The sequence below is a fragment of the Atractosteus spatula genome, unplaced genomic scaffold, assembly GCF_055471065.1.
Source record: "Atractosteus spatula isolate fAtrSpa1 unplaced genomic scaffold, fAtrSpa1.hap1 Scaffold_4, whole genome shotgun sequence".
Lineage (NCBI taxonomy): Eukaryota > Metazoa > Chordata > Actinopteri > Semionotiformes > Lepisosteidae > Atractosteus > Atractosteus spatula.
The window spans coordinates 428,696-437,500 of NW_028296868.1; the positions used below are offsets into that span (position 1 = coordinate 428,696).

At 40.2% G+C, this 8,805-nt stretch overlaps 1 non-coding gene across 1 annotated transcript; it reads right to left on the bottom strand.

Annotated features, from left to right (window-relative positions):
• Positions 1–3,280: 3,280 nt before the first annotated feature.
• trnag-gcc (transfer RNA glycine (anticodon GCC)) lies at positions 3,281–3,351 on the bottom strand. The gene has a single exon. It is a non-coding gene; the product is annotated as a tRNA-Gly (tRNA).
• Positions 3,352–8,805: the final 5,454 nt, after the last annotated feature.

Here is an 8,805-nt window from a genome sequence, read left to right on the forward strand (position 1 = left end):
ATTGGACAACCGCTGCAACAGAGCCTGTCAGCTGGTTTGGTGTTCGTGCCGGGAAATTCCAAATCCAAACACAGTGGATAAGTAAACCCCATGTTCTACATTGCGTCTCGAGAATTTAATTGTACCTCAACACAAGTTGTTATCAATTTAATTCATGAGTAATGTATTTACTTCCGAGTTTAGAGTAACAGTGGGTAATAACACTGATTAGCGATTTGGTAACCGAACGATATATATTGACATATATTCTCTGTTGTGTATCTCTTTGTGTTTGCATCTCTTCGAGATTATATACCTTGTATATTGATAACCCTCACAGTAAGGTCTGCCGCTCGTATCCAGGCAGACTAGTATATGTTTGGTGCACAGTTTATATTAATAAATGTATCTCGTGTATTGAACCCGTGTGTGTGCGTTGTTAGTTGTTCTGACGATTGATTTTCTAAAAGCCCCAACGAACAACCTCGTGATTACTGCTACAATTGATAATTGTCTCAGTAAACCCATCAAACCACTACACTATCAAGACCAGCCATACACAGTACAGTTTATGTACATACAGTAATGTTTATGTTCCTAAATTAATATCGTTTATGACCTTCAGATGCGTTATGCTCCTCTTCTTTTTATGCTCAGCTACTAAAATTTCCCTTTAGTGGTAAAATTCCATATAAATATTCAAAACTAAGCGGATTGAAATGTGCACAGTAAAGACATTAGATGATGAAATCTTTTCACTACCAACCAATGCACCACGAGTGCCCATGTCGGTCATTTTGGCCAGCCAATCACTTACCGCGGTGCCCTACGGTGCCCTGCGGGTTGGTTACTGTACCACGGGTTTTTACCGCTCATTTTGAATGGCTGCATCTGTAGGTTGTCTCTCGCAGTGTTCAGGAATTGCATTCCGAAACTGAGTCAGATCAAAAGTTGTAAGAAAAGCACCTATGGTGTCGGTTCTAACAGCTTTATTGATTCGATGTTAAAGGCCGGAAATGGGGCACAAGGCACGCGACCGCAAAAAGCGTCGCCATCTGCTTCCAGCTGCAAAATGCCGTTTGCGGACGCTGAAGCATTTGAACTTGAACTTTATTGCCATATGTAACCGGTACTGGTACAATGGAATTCTTACTTACAGAAGGTCTCTCGATTGTAAAACAAGTGTAAAAAACAAGACAAAGTGCAAACAGTGCATCAAGACAATGTACAAACAAACAATAGACAATGTGCAAGTAAACATGTAGACATTTCTTTCCAAGGCAGCGGGTACAAGCGATCTCGCGTTTTAAAACCACCAGGAAAAGCAAAAAGGCACTTTTCCTTGCTTGCGCCGGCACACAACGACGTGAGGAGGACACCGTAGTCAGCAGGATTCGAACTTGCGCGGGGAGACCCCAATGGATTTCTAGTCCATTGCCTTAACCACTCGGACACGACTACAGCGCGCGCCGCCATTGCTGCGTTCTTGCTACAATCTCACATGGATCGCGAGGCGCCGGCGGAAACCTTTTTCAAAGTCGTTCTCCATTAAAAAAAAAACCTTTCCAAAATACAAGCCTTGCAGACAGACACGCCTCAGAGGACTTAAGGGTTGCTTCATGTGGGAATGATAAAGTCTCCCCGTCCGGACAGGAAAATGGCACTTTGTTAGACACAAAAAAACAATCAACAACAGACAAATGTCTACAAGCATTTTAGAAGCCGCTCTTGAAATAGCTCTTACATTCGTGTTAGACGCAGGAATCGCCTTTTTATTGACGCTCTTACGAACGCCATGGAAAGCAAAACAAAGCAAAGCAGAGCAGAACAAAACGAACAAAATAAAACCCTCACGTCCTGCACTTGAATATAATGCCATTACGTTCCGAAGCGGTATTGGACGTCATCCTAGCACTGCAACCCGGGGCGTACGGTATATGGGAACGAGCACACGTCACGAATTGTCTCTAATCACTCTCTGCACTGTAAGGCGCCTTGAAGCGTGCACCCTCAGCATTCATCTTTGCGCATCTGTGAAAGGTAAACTCTTGAGCAAACTCTGAACCAGACACTCAAACTCCAGCTAGCATTAGGGGTAGCATTCCCACGCTACTTGAACACTTTGTTTACGCTCAGTGCTGGATTTTGGGAACTTTAGGACGAGTGGGACTTTTCTTCTATCTGTCAATTCGTTTTGTTTTGGAGACTCTTGGCTGTCTGTGTTGTATAGTGCAGCTTAAATAAAACGTTTTCGAAAACTGTGCCGGCTCAAAAGTTGTAAGAAATCCTCTCCAGCTCTTTTAAGTCTCTTCAGTTTTGTCATTTAAAGTGAAACTAGATGTATAACTGGAGCCTCACTTATGCAAATGGTGAGGCTCCAGTTCGACATCTAGTTTTACTTTATATGACAGAAGTACGTCAGACTGCGCCGGACTGGGGGATCACTTCCGGTTATTTTTACCATCTTAAACATTTGAAATCCTCCCCTAGGCAATTGTGACACTTCATCTTGGCTCCACCTAGGACACTCTTCAATCTTCCATCACTTCTCTCTTCTCCCGCAACACTCTCGTCTGTCGGTAGTATGTGGCGTCTTTGCATTACCACCAATCTCACCACAGCAAGAAAGCAGCAGGTTTTGGCAAGAGAGGAGGAGACTGCCTGGCCCAAACAGGGATCAAACCAGAGACTTTGGCGTTACTAGCACCACGCTCAAACCAACTGAGCTAACAGGCCTTGTTCTCGCTGTCCTCTCTGTGCTGCAAAAAATGGAATTCAGGGAAGTTTCTTTTGTCCTTCTTTGAATAGAAAGCCCTGCAATTCAGTGTACGGGCCTTCTCGTGCTGTTTAATGGTTCTTCAAAAATTCAAATTCAAATCCTACACTGGCCTGAAGTGCCCCCCCATTTCACAGCATTTTTCAGCTGATTTAAATGTACCTAAAGGAGAAGCATTATTGAAGACCATCAATTACCAAGAGCTTTTGTCAAAGGTTTTGGTGGTCACTTTTAATGACCACAGAGAGCTATGACCTCGGTTTTACATCTCATCCAAAAGACAGCGCCTTTTTACCACACAGCGTCTCCGTCACTATACTGGGGCATTGGGACCCGCACAGACCTCAGGGTGAGCGTCCCACCGCTGGCTCCATTAACACCGCTTCCAGCTGTAAGCTTTGCTTTTCCCTGTAGGTCATCCTCATCCGGGTACTGACCTGGCTCACAGCTTCTAAGCTTCAGTGGGTTTTCAGTTGCGAGTTGAAAGGGGATGCAAGTGATGGAGCCGCTCGCTGCAAAAGCCACTGCATTGGCCAGGAATCGAACCCGGGCCTCCCGCGTGGCAGGCGAGAATTCTACCACTGAACCACCAATGCACGCTGCAAGGGTCTACAATAAAGACGCTTTTTTACCACTCTGTGCTGGATGTTGGGTCCCAAGGGAACTTCTGGACGAGTGAGAATTTTCTGCTATCAAAATTTGGTTTCGGAGACTTTTGGCAGCCTACAGATGCAGCCATTCAAAATGCGCGGGCGATACCGCATTATTTTGCGGTACGCTGTACGCAGTCTACCGCAAGCTACCGGTAAATACCGCGAGTTACCGTAAATTCTCCTATAATACGACAAGCAAAATAATAGTATCCGGAATTTCCGCAAGGTGGAGCTAATAAAGCTCAACCTCTCATGTTTGAGCTGTGGCCATCAAAGTCTTTAACGAAGATATTACTAATAGTATTAATAATGAATGACCTTGGACAAGCTGTAAGTGTAAACTCAAAGTATTGCCCTGGTCAACATTCTTTTTTTCATTGACCGTCTTTGTAAAAGTAACACCACAGCATTTCGCAATCACGCATTTGTTTCCAATCATGCAAAGTACAGTAATTTTTAAGAATCGATTCACCATGCCTTTCACATGCTCATAAAAGAGATTGATTTAGGAACATAAACATATTACCGTATGAAAACTGTACTGTATACAGTATGTATATGTATATTTAATGTCTTAACTGTGCCCGTTTAAGTATTGAATATTCATATCTGATTTTACCACTGAAGGGAAATCTTAGTAGCTGAGCATAAAAAGAATAGGAGCATACTGCAACGCGTGTGAAGGCCATAAACGATATTAATTTTGGAACATAAACATAGAGTATATGGCTGGTCTCGGTACTTTAAAGAAAACATACACGAAACATGGTTTCATTATGACCAGAATCGGTCTTGAGATATTTTTAACTTGATTTACAGTATTTGAGAGGTATGTCTTAACACCGATACTACAGTGCTTAAGTACTGCTCACGTATATGTTTCTAGGTTTATATTATGCATTTCATATGGTCAAATTACTTTTGAGCAACTAATAAGAAGCGCGAAACGGTATGCGTTTTAGTTTCGTTTTGTGCTGGGACCCGTGGATTGATTAGAGATATCAAGTACATACAAGTCATTTTTTAAATGTTGTAGTTCGTCTTGAAAAAATGTTACGAGTACATCATCTATCAACAATTACACAGGTTCTGTTTCCATATTGCGGATTTTGGTTACGTAATATTATTTTCTAGATTTCACGTTGTGAATATATGATTTGGGCAAACAGAGCCGCAAAGAAGTACATTATGGGTTGTTGTTGTTTTTTTTGCAGTTTTATCTAGAACAAGCGATGCTTAAATCTTTGTCTGATTCTTGTGAAACTATCCACACGACAGTTACAGTACCTAGGAGTTGACTTCAGTGATGTCACTGATGGGATGTTTCTAAAAATCCATCCTCTGTAAAACGTCTTCTCTAGTTGTCCTGCATATGTATTCGCTAATGAAGCTGTGTGTTCTGAGCCTGGATCTCTACATTTCTGTATGAACCAGCTTAGAGGGCTAAAGACAGCTTGTGTTTAAATTGAGTGTAAGGCAATTTATGCTTCTAAAGTCATGGTCAGCATTTATTATTGTACTGTGCTGTAAACTTGTTCTGTGCCTAGTCACATTATTTTATAGCGTTTTTATAGTGTTATCAAATCCGGTGGCGCTGTGTGTTAGTTTCCTGACTCCCATGTCACATGGTCTGTGATTGAAACCTGTGAAACCGGTTTAATTTGTCACAGCCAGCACTCCGGCAGAGAGGGGGTTGTGCTCGTAAAGTAGAAGCAGGCGAGATTTCCAGCGAAAGACACCTCCCCCCCACCCTCATACGATTCGCATTGTAATTACACATTCTAATTGTATTACACATTGTACACATGCTTAAAAGAGAAGAGAGAAAACGCAAGCCTTCTTCAGGTGTGAGGGTCTTCTGCTCAGAATGAAACGCTAAAATGTAATGTAGGCTCTGAATGGGTTCAATTATGATTTGGGCTTGATTAAGGTCGCTGCCTTTCATCTAAAACCCTACTTGAATCCTTCTAAACTAAAAATCAGTGTTAGAGAGTTCTAAATAAAGAGGTATCCAGGTAACAGTGAAACGGGCGGACAGTCTGGGGAGATCGCCCGTTTTCCATGTAAATAGTTCCCTGGTTCCGCACCCCTTGGTGTTTCTCTTGCTCTCTCTCGGGTCACCTGATCATTAGCTCGAAAGATTTCAGTGCTTTGTGTATATTCTAATGCTAGTGGGGGCAGGGTGTGTGGGAACAGGTTTGGTTGAAATTGCATTGGAGATCTATGTTCTTCACACCTGAAACATTTTCTCTGAAAGCATTTTCTTCGCAGTTTAACCGATCTTGTTACAGCATGTTACAGTTTACTATTATTAACCATATTAATTTTAAGTGCTTAATGCCATTTTTTGACCAGGCACGAATATTCTTAAGTCCATATCTTCGCAAGGGAATCAGTGCGAATTGCAATACTAATTAAATTAAAACTACTAACTACTAACTAATACTAATTAAAACAAACCAGAAACGTGTTGTTCTGTCTAATGACATTACAAGTGGAAAGATTACAGATTTTAATCGTCTTTAATTTTGTTACGTTATACATTTTAGAAACGTTTCATCCATACAAACACCACAAAACTATTTTCGATTGTATTTCTGAATAGTATGTTACACTTAGTTCACTGTTTTAAATACATCTAATTAAGAAAGTTAGGTGTTAGCATAAACTATTAGCAATCAATAATATTAAATTTAGCACTGTAATAAGATGTTGCACTTTCCCCCGCATCTTGTAAAAATATATTTTCATTGTTCAAATATACATTAAGTCTGACTATCATATAATAAGTTAAATACATAACTAAAGAAAAAATAGGGTTAAATATAATTCAAAATATTTTGCTAACAATGTTAACTGTTTATGAATAATAAAATGTATTAACTAAGGAGTAGGATGGCACAGTTGTTAGTATGTTTTTTGTTTTGTTTCTTTTTCATAAATACAACAGTAGTACCTGATGTCTCAGTGGCTTTCAAAATTAAATCATGCATGCAAACCTGTGAACTAGAAAGATAACTAAGATATTGTCATGGAAATATAACTATCAAGGAAGCCACAAAAGAGAGTTCTCACCTGAGTAAGGTCTTTATTTCAATATTGCAATATTGGGAGCCCTGCTGCCACTTCGCAAAGTGCAACCAGAGACTCAATTTGTTACAAGCAGTACAGGGTTTTTATAAGACGTTGCGCTGTAAAAAAGTTCAGCACTTGGTCCCTTCTAAAACTTCCCCTTTCTCTAAGAGAAAACAGATTACATCATAGAGCGAGAGAAGAAAAACTAGATTTGTTATTCAAAGCTTATCGGTTACTTTCAGCTAATTCTAATGACCCAGACAGCATATATTGTTTTGGTACATTGTCTTCTAAACTAACCTAAACAGTGTACTTTGTTGACGAACTGTTTTCTAAAATTCTGCACGCACTGTAGCACAGCAGTTACATCCTTGAAATATATTATCTAAAAGCGCCAATATATTTTTTTCAAAGCTCTCTACATTTTTAAGAATCAATTTACTTATTAGATTTCCACTTCAATATCCATTCATTTATAATGGTGGCGAAGTGGTTAGCATTGCTATCTTGCAGCTGAAGAAAGATGTGAAGACGGGGGTTTGAATTTAATCCTTTCTGTAGGGGGTTTAGACTTCTAAGTCACAAGCTGGGGTTTATGGCAGGAAAGGGGGTTAACTGATAAGGATTGCAGATGCAAGCTAGGAACCCCCCTGGGTGTAATGTTAAACTGACCATTTGCCCAGAACATCGTAAACTGGCCAAATACCATGAGCCCCCCTCTTTACCATCAGACCGAGTGACGTCAGAAACGGAGAAGAAAACACTATTTAACCCAAAAGTTTGTAACAGTACGTTGAACAATGCTTCGGTTTTGTTGTTTCTTGCGGGAAACAAGACTTCGGCTTTATTGTTCCTTGCATGCAATAAACTCATCTGTTTTACTTCATCTCAGGATCAAGAACCTTATTTCTTCTGTTACAACACAGCACTGGGGTCCTAGGTTCAATTCCTGCCATCCTGTGTGTGAGGGGTTTACATGTTCTCTCTGGGTTACATGGTTTTTCTCCATATGTGTGATATGACTCCCTCTCGCACTCCAAAACATACTGGTAAGTTAATTGGTTTATGGGAAAACTGGCCCTGGCGTGTGTGTGTTTGTGTCTGTCTGTCCTGTGATGGACTGGCGCTATGTCCAGGGTGTATTCTGCCTTGTGTCCTTTGCTTACTGGGATAGGCTCCAAATCCTCTGTACTGGATAAAGAGATTAGAAATGGATGGAAGTAAACGCACTGTGTGGATGGAACTATACACAGTGTTAGAAACCCACGATGAAATGGCAGCATCTCACTGAGAATAAAATATTTTATAGTGCTGGCTTAAGGAAACCTTTCCACCTTTCCACCTCTCTTGCACATCAGTATCCATACCTAGTTATTTAAACAAATTGCCTCTAATTATAAACATCTTAATATGCTGGCTCTGTGGATCCGCATCAGCTATGTTTGCCCATTCCTTCAATTCATGTGCATCCAACACACAGTTCAATGCCAGCAACTACACATAATCTAAAATACAATCCTTATTTCAGTATCTATGTAAACATATAGTCTGTTAACTTCATCATCTTCATCAAAAGTATGCCTAACCCCATTAGGAAGTGTTCTTGTTATAAGTGTATTCCTCAGCTTTCCCCAAATTATCTTCTTCTTGCCAACATCTCTAGTCTTTTATCCTGCAATAACTCAGCCAACACTTAAATCTCCAAAAGCTGCTTGTGTTAATTTCTTTAAATCACAAATATCATGTGTAAATACTGGCCATGTAATACTCTGCATTGTGGAATAATAGTTTATTTTAAAGGGAACTAGAGAAATCAAGAAAGGCTTTTTTTCTAGAATTAATAAATGCACATCCTGTTCACTGGGGAAATTAAGTCCACACCGAGCAATCTTCAATATGTTCAGAATATGACGGCAAGAATCCTATCAGGGATGCATTACACCTGTTTTCAAGTCCTTGCACTGGTTACCTATCAGATTTCGAGTCAACTTCAAAATCCTTATCCTCCTTATATACTGTCCTACAACTGTTATTATTGATCACCGAATTATTGTACTTGACATGACTTCATTCAGCCTTTCCTGAACGTCTCTGACAGGCAGAGAGAGTGCTGTTTCTGGTGCGATCTTTTGCAGCTGACATTTCACTGTTTTAAACGAACAAGAAATTAGATTGCTCATAAATCAGTTATTCTATATAAACACAGCGTAATTGCCCTCCGAAAATCCTCTTTTTCTTGTTCGTTTTAGAGACCTCGATCGAAACTGATTTTAGATGTCAGAAAGGATTTATTTTCTCTGTATTTCCTACATTGCTTTGTCG